Source organism: Brassica oleracea, chromosome C4 (assembly GCF_000695525.1).
Source record: "Brassica oleracea var. oleracea cultivar TO1000 chromosome C4, BOL, whole genome shotgun sequence".
NCBI classification, from domain to species: domain Eukaryota; kingdom Viridiplantae; phylum Streptophyta; class Magnoliopsida; order Brassicales; family Brassicaceae; genus Brassica; species Brassica oleracea.
This window is the reverse complement of record NC_027751.1, coordinates 45,653,809-45,662,300: the sequence shown is the minus strand read 5'-3', so window position 1 is coordinate 45,662,300 and position 8,492 is coordinate 45,653,809.

Genomic DNA, 8,492 nt, shown 5'->3' with positions numbered 1-8,492 from the left:
CGTCGGAATGTCCGTCAGAATACCGCTGTTTTCTTGTAGTGGTGTGAATGACGATGAAAAGAAAATAAATAACACCCAATGTTTTTTTCCATTGAAAATTCAGGTTCTTCGTGTATCATTTGGACGTATCGTAAAAGAGCTCATGCCATGGTTAAACCAGTGGATAAAACATCAGACCAAGATAAAAGAACTACAATAGACAAGATAAAGACACACTTTAGAACATGATTATTGGGAAGTTTTTAGGGTGGGGTTCTTAGCGGAATATAAAAACCCGTCTCTTAACTTTTAACTAAAAAAGCTAAGAACCGGTTCTTAAATAAGAGTTTTAAGAACCGGTTCTTATTTTCCGCTAAGAACCCCCCAGTAATCATGCTCTCAGTAGATAAAGACACACTTAGTAGATTATGAAAATAGAGTGCCAAACTTTATAAGAAAATAAAACCTTACCACAGGAGGAATAATCTGTAAGCGAAAGGATTTCGAGGAAATGGATTGTTGTATGGTGAGTTCTTTACTGGTCCAGTTTCTTTTTAACTGAAAAATATGTATTGGTGTGTTTCTTACATATTGGTCAAAATATGTTTCTCTACCTTGATAACTCATACACACTCTTTTATCTGATGTAAAACACACACAGTTATTTATTTATTAGATGAGGATGTATTCTAATCCAGTGTAGCATTTTTATTTTAGGAATTGCGACAAAAAGTCCTAGCTCCAAATTTATCTATGTTATTAAAATAGAAATACACTTAGGAATTGCCCATAAATTTATAAAGTTATTTACATTACAATGCCATTGAAACTTTAAATAATCCTTCTTTCTAATAATGTTATCTTTTCCGATTAATTAATGCATATTCCTAACTATATTTTTTCCTACTAAAACGGAAATAACGACTTCAAGACTTCAACATAATTTGTTTCCATTAATTACATTACAGTGTCAAAAATATCATGCCAATTGAATGTTATAAAAAAACTGTAACCAGAAGCTTTTTTCTTCACTTACCATGTTTTGTTTTTAATAATTAAACTACTGTGTCATACATAAAATAGATTAGGTATGTTTAATTATTTAAGGATATAATGGTATTTTTTCTCTTTAGTTTTTTAAAGGTAATGTTGGTTAAGATAGATATGAAAAATAGAAAATTTCCCTACATAAAATGTGACACCTTTAGACGAAAAAAAATAAAAAATGTGACACCTTTCTTAATAACTGTAACATCAAACTGTCGTTCCTCTCCTATGGCTTGATGGACCCTTTTTTTTTTTTTTTTGGCTGATGGACCTATATACAGAGCAATGGACAATAATTTTAATTTAAAAAAAATAATTAAAATCATCACTTCAAGTCTTCATTCATATCATTTTATGTTAATAATTATTCCTCCAAAAATCTTATGTTCAGTCACGTTATCATTAGCATCATATAGATATATTATTGTAACCCATAAAAGCAACAAGATTCATATATATTTCTTAAATGTATAAAATTCAAATCATATATACCTATGATTTTCTAATCTTTCTAACCAAACCAAATTAATATATTCAAAACAGTTAAAGTCTCAGTGACATTGTAGTGTAAATAACTTTTAAAATCGGTTATATATATTTCTTCATATTTTAAATTCAAAAACATTGTTTTCTATATATCGTATACAAATCTTTAATTAAACATTTATGTTGAATTTGTTTATATGAATCGAATATTGTCCATACAATAAATGTTTTAACACACACAAAATCATGATTTAGTCAATGTAATACGAGCTAATATTACAAATACATCATTTAGTACAAATAGAAAAAACTAAAACCCAAAAATTAATATATGCGCGGAACAAGAGCTAGTACTGGTTAAAACCGCCGAAACAATACATCAATACGTCAATCATGCGTGCACAATGTTTTGTGAAATAATTACATTCATACATATTTTTACACTTTCCTTTACACTCAGACATACTTCTACCATGTGGAGTACTTTGTCTCATAAAAATGTCTCTTATACCCTCCAACTAAAACAACTAAAAACACAAGTTAACTAAACTACTTTTCATTTTATTTTTGTTACGTTTTTAAACTCAGATCCAAAAACATAATTTCTCTCTTACTTTTTTTTCCTACCGAAAAATCACTTTACTCTTTTAGAGACCCTAATCTAATAATTTGTCTCTTCTTTTTCCATCGATTATACCCTGGCGACCAATTGCAATTGCTGAGACGGAGACGGAAGTGATAACGGAGATGGTGGAGAATCATCTTATGGTGGCGGAGGTCATGGTTACGGAAATGGAACTAACGAAAGTGAGAACACAAGGTAAAGATGTGTATGGAGGTGTTGCTCGAGGTGGAGGCGGTCATGGAAGAGGTGATTTTATGGTGATGGTGTTTACGGAATCAGTGAAGAAAGAAGATCCATAAGTGGAAATAGACCATAAACCAGAGGATATGGAGGAGGTGGCGGCGGAAAAGCTTATGGAAATGGTTATGGAAGTGGTAGTGACGAGAAGATGTGAATATTGTATAGAATTATATATGACCACACCACTCTTGACCACATGTTCTTGGCCAGCGCACTTCCCCAAAGTCACACCCCTTCCCCCAACCACAAGTTCTCCACCTACAGTAACATTAACCACAAATCACCCAACCAAAGTACAAATCCCCATCCACTACGAAACAAGTAGATGTACTTGCTTCAATAATAGCCGTCTGATTTATTTTATAAACTTTTAATCCAACGGTTCTAATCCAATCCCACTGTTCAATTAACCTACTAAACTAATACACCCAAAGGAAGTTAACTTTTGGCTATTTTACTTGTAGTCAGCATCAAACCAGAATTTAGCATATCTCTTGTCCTCGTGACCACGTGAAGGGGAATAAAGGAAGAGAAAAATCAAAAGTAAGGGACAAAGTACACCTCATGGAAAAAGTGTGTCAACATAATAAAGACCCATAAGAAAGTACCCAATATTGTAAACTTCTCATGTTTTGTGCATCTAATTCAATAAAGCTTTAATAGATTTATAAAACTGTTGGAAATCTTATTCACTGTTAGATATATAATCTCTAGTTTTATGCTTTAAATAATTATTCTGGGCTCTAGCCATACCAATTTTATGTATTAGTTTGTCAACATGTTATATTTTTACAACTGTTACAAAATCTTATTCAAATTTTAAATATAATAATCTAGTTTATATTTTAAATATTTATTTGGGCTCTAAACATACCCAATCTTGTGTTAGTTTGTCAGTAAACCTAGACAAAAGCATATTTCACATCTGATTAGAACTAGCCTGCAAAAAAAATGAAACAATAATTTGGTTGTCAATAAACAAAACTGCAACGGCAGTATAAATTCAAATACTTAACGATTAATAAAGTTTTAAACCTTCAGATACATGGATGAAAAAACTATGGATCATCATATTCCCCAAATTTATAACGTTTTTTCACAAAACTATAGCGTTATTTTTTTTTTCCTTTTTTTTATAGTCAAAAGCGTTATCTTTTTTGCTAAATTGTAAATATCATTAAAGAAAATGAAAAGTTTGTCTCTGGCTAGTAAAGAATTCTACATACTGTTTCCTTGGAAAAAATTAGATAAAAACAAGGAAAGAAGTTGTGAGAGGATCTGAGAGTGTGGTCATCTTATCCAAATCGCCATTAGGCCTAAGAATGTACGCTTTGGTTGTCTCGGCGTTATGGTATGCCTGATATCCCTGTCAACAAGCTTGAAGACCTGCTGAGGTGTAAGAGAGATGCTATTGTGATAGACAATGACATGAGTAACCAGTTTTCTTAGAGTTCCCGGGGCAAGTGATTCTTGTGTCCTTGCTGTCGAGCCAATCGATTCCAGTCTTAAAACAACCAAGCATGTTAAAGAACTACACTGCTCGTCTCATAGGTATCGTAGGAGACAGCAAAGCTATGGAGATTAATGGAAACGCTTTAGTATAAGCGCAGGGCCTAACGACCTTGTGCTTAAGAGACTTGACAGTTTTGTTAGATTAGTGTCTCGTAAACTTCTTTGGTTTAACTGTTCTGTCTTTTATATTTGGCTCGTTAGATTTCTCAGTTTGTATATTTGACGTGTGTTCAGGAGCTTTACGATTTAGGCTTCCTAAATTTTTTTTTGGAGCGTCAATGGGTGTTTGCCGATCCAAATGACCACCAAATGGCAAACTTGCTTGGAACAAGAGAACAGAGACTCAGTCTTATTCAAGCAGAAACTTAAAAAGAAATTTCCACAAATAGAAGCGTCTCTCCCAGAAAGCAAGTTTTTTATACGCCAATGTTTGTGACCATGTAATGGACATGATCCAAAACCCTAGCAAATATACACTATAAGAAAACACGTCAGTTGCAAGGGAAAATTGCATCGCAATTCCGTTGCAAATTGCTTATTGCGAGGGTTTTGCGAGCAACCACGTTCCCTCGCAAATCATCGTCGCAAATAAAAATCACTCGCAAAACGCTCGCAAATTTGCGACGGAAATATATTCCTTGCAAATTTGCAAGGCAACAATAACTGTTGCAAATTTGCGACGAAACTGATTTCCTCACAAATATTTGCGACGGCTTAGTTGTTCCTCGCAAATTTGAAAGGATTGCTTTTCTCGCAAATTTGCAAGTAATCTTTTCGTCACAATTTTGCATTGGAGTTTTTTCCTTGCACATTTGCGAGGCTTGTTCCGTAGCAATTTTGCAAGTCATTTGCGAGTAATTGCTTTTTCTTGCAAAATTTGAAATTTTATAAATTATTATTTATTTTTAAAATTCTTAAGAAAATTAAATAGTTAACCAAAATATTACTGAAATAGAAAGAAATTCAAGATTCATTACACAAACACATACAAAGAAGTTTCAAGTCATTAGAAAATGATAGAAAACAAACTAAATAGCATCAGATTCATCATCATCTCCAGAACCAGAACCATGAGACACGTCTTCAGACTGAAGAATGTAGGCCACGGTAGAGTCTTTGCTAGCGAGATAACGAACGATCTTGTTCAGCTTCGAAATTTCATTTCCCTGGCTCTCAATCTTTTGAGCTTGGTCGTGGATGATCTTCTTCAAAGATTGGTCCTCAGTACTGCTAGAAGGAAACGAAGCAGGAACAGATCATAAAGATGTATTTAGAGAACCCACTCCATACAGTCGTCCCTTTTTGCGGGGAGCGAACTACATAAAAAATCAGAGAAGGATCAATATCAAGGAAGACTTAAAAAAATTTGAGACTGAGAACAGTAATAAATTACCCCACAATAGATCTTGTTCTTTTCTATTGGAGAGAGGCCACTAGAACCAGTGCTCTCGGGATCATCACTAGCAGCCTGAGATAACTCTTGAAATTTAGATGTCACGTCATTGTAGAGCTGCTCAGCTTTACCGTCAACAAAAGAACCATCCGGGTTTCGTTTAGTGATCTCGAGAACCCCAAGCAAGTCTGGAATAGAACATCCAGTTTGCTCAGCCTACAATTTAAAAGATTAAGTTAAACCATAAAAATGAGATCACAACTTAGATAAAATCGGCAATTTCAGATCACAACTTAAATGAACTAAGATAAGAAAAACAAGAACTTACAATCACTCGTGACCTGAACGATGCTTAGACGGTCCATGTCCATCAGGGTCAGAGTAACGAGCTGCCCGACTGTTACAACTCCGGACTTCAGATTCTGGATCTAGCCAATAAGCAACAAGACCAGCCCAAACATTTGGGTCAAACCACAAAGGCATAGCTGCATCACCTTTTTTCCGCCATTTACTCTTCCACCGACTAACTTTGCGAGACAACTGGAGTTTCAATTTGGCCTCGAAAGAGTTGCGAACGAGGATTGTTATACCGGAATCCCAATGATACATTTGCTGACACAACAAAAAGGCAAATTAATAGACATTCATGAACATAAAATTAATTTTTTTACAAATTTTAAATTTCAAGAAAATTAAATGAATTACCACAAATGATTCAAACCAAAGTCTCACAACATCCCCAGGGGTTTGCTTCCAACTAGCATGCGGTTCTTTGAAATCTCTTTCACGCTTACATCGTCATCAAACCTATCACAGAAAATTAAAGACAATTGAGAGAATTAAATTACAAAAATATGAAAATATTATAATTAATCACAATGAATTATAATTAAAAAACTTACCAAAGCGTATTTGGAGGGCGATCTGGATGGAGGTGAGGAAGACGATCATGTCCAGGACTAGCCAAAATCATATTGATTGACACTAAATCTGCCGCCGGGTCTGGGGCGGGAGCAGCAGGAGCTGGGGCGGGAGCAGCAGGAGCTGGGGTGGGAGCTGCAGGAGCTGGGGCGGGAGCTGGAGGAGCTGGGGCGGGAGCTGGAGCGGGAGCTTGAGGGGAATCTTGCGTCTGGCTGTTAGGAACAGCCGAACTCTCGGCCATCTGGGAATTAGAAGAACTACCCGTATTGGTATGACGGGATGAACTCTTCCTACTACCAGAACTCTTCTTACAACCAGTAGATAGATAGCGGCTATAATCATTTCCTGACATCTGCAAAGAAATTAACCATAACCTAAATAGTTAAAACCCTAACCAAACACAGAATCGTCACAAATCCATAACCAAAACTGATAATCAAAACCTAAATTGATAATTAAACTTAAACATAAACCGAAATTTGTAACCTTTCAAAAGGGACAGAGCCGCCAGTTCGAGATAATGATGGCGGAAGCCCGGCGAGTATGACGGCTGATGAGGGCGACCGTGAGGAGAGAGATCCGGCGAGAGACGGGTTGAGAGCAGGAGATCCGGCGAGGAGAGAGATCCGGTGAGAGACAGATCTGGGGAGGAGAGAGATCCGGCGAGGAGAGAGATCAGGCAAGAGACGGGTTGAGAGAAGGAGATCCGGCGAGGAGAGCTAGATAAAAGTGGATCGACGAGGAGAGAGTGGAGAGAATGAGACCCGGCGAGACTGAGACGTCGGCTGGGAAAAGAGGGGAAGAGAGAGAGAGATACGGCGGAGAGGAGAGGCGGGAGAGGCGGGAGAGTCCGGCGAGACTGACAAGAGACGTCAGCTGCGGGGAGAGAGAGCACAGAGAGGAGACGCGGAGAGGAGGGATGGGAGAGAGATTTCTCTTCTTTTTTTTCTTTGACGGCAGAGAGAAATGGGGAAGAAGGGTTAACTGTCCTTATATATTAACCTAATTTCCGACGCAACTCTCTTGCACATTTGCGAGCGAATTGCAACGAATGTCAAGGGTTTCGTTTGAGCTTATGTCAAGGGTTTCGGAGAGTTCTCGTAAATTTCTTGCAAAAGTGCGATGGACTAGCGACAGTTTTCTTGCAAATCCCTCGCAAAGGTTTAACTTAATGTGTTTAGGGATTCGTTTAGGGTTTTGGCTAGTGGTTTGAAGAGTTGCGATGGAATAGAGGATTTTCATGCAAAACCGTCACAAATTTGTGAGGAAGTTGCGAGAGATTCTTGCAATTCCGTCGCAATTTAGTCGCGATTCCTTCGCAAATTATTATATTTATTTAAAAAAAAAATCAAATACAAGACAATACAGCATAAAAGTGAAATTTTGTCTAATCAGACTCATTTTCAGATACATTTTCACTGTCTCTATTTTCAGCCTCATCATTTGTGATGTCATCTTCGTCAGTTTCAGCATCAAACTCGTCTTCTTATGAAACAGACCCTTCGGTGGAATCATCAACAATGACTTCTGCTTCTTGGTTATCTGGATCGATGTGTAAGATATTCTCAGTCGATTCGGTTGGGACGGACATTTCAGCAACTCTTTCGGACTGCATAGCGACATTGGCAATTTCTCCGACGATTATACGCCCTCGCGGATTCACTTTAATCACTGATAACCACCTTTCACGCCTTTCTCTAATCCTTGGATATGGAAGAAAACATACTTGATCTGCTTGTGATGCAAGGCAATATGGTTCGAATTTTGCATAACGTCTATTTGCATTGACATCAATCACCCCAAGGTTATTTTTTCGGACCCCTCGGCCACTCGTTGGATCATACCAATCACACTTAAATAATACGCATTTTAAGTTGATGGTTCCCGGGTAAGTGACTTCTATGATCTATTGCAATACACCGTAGAAGTCAGTTTCACCTTTGATTTGGATTCCAAAATTTGCAGTTGATCTCTTCGAACCGTGTGTGTACGTAAGAAAAGTGTATCCACGAGTGAAGTACATTGGAGCAGTAGTGATCTTAGCAACCGGGTCATCAACAAATTCATACAACCATCGCGGAATTGGTTTGTCATGACATCCATTTTTCACCTGCTCAAAATATATAAATATTAAAATAAGTCATTTTAATTTTTAAAGGTCTAAAGATGTACGTACATAGTATTCTAACCACCCAGGATAATCTCGTTCGTTCAAGTGCTCATAATCCTTTTCTTCTAAATTAGGATAGTGTTCTCGAATTTGTAAGTTGAATATGCTGCATATAAGAA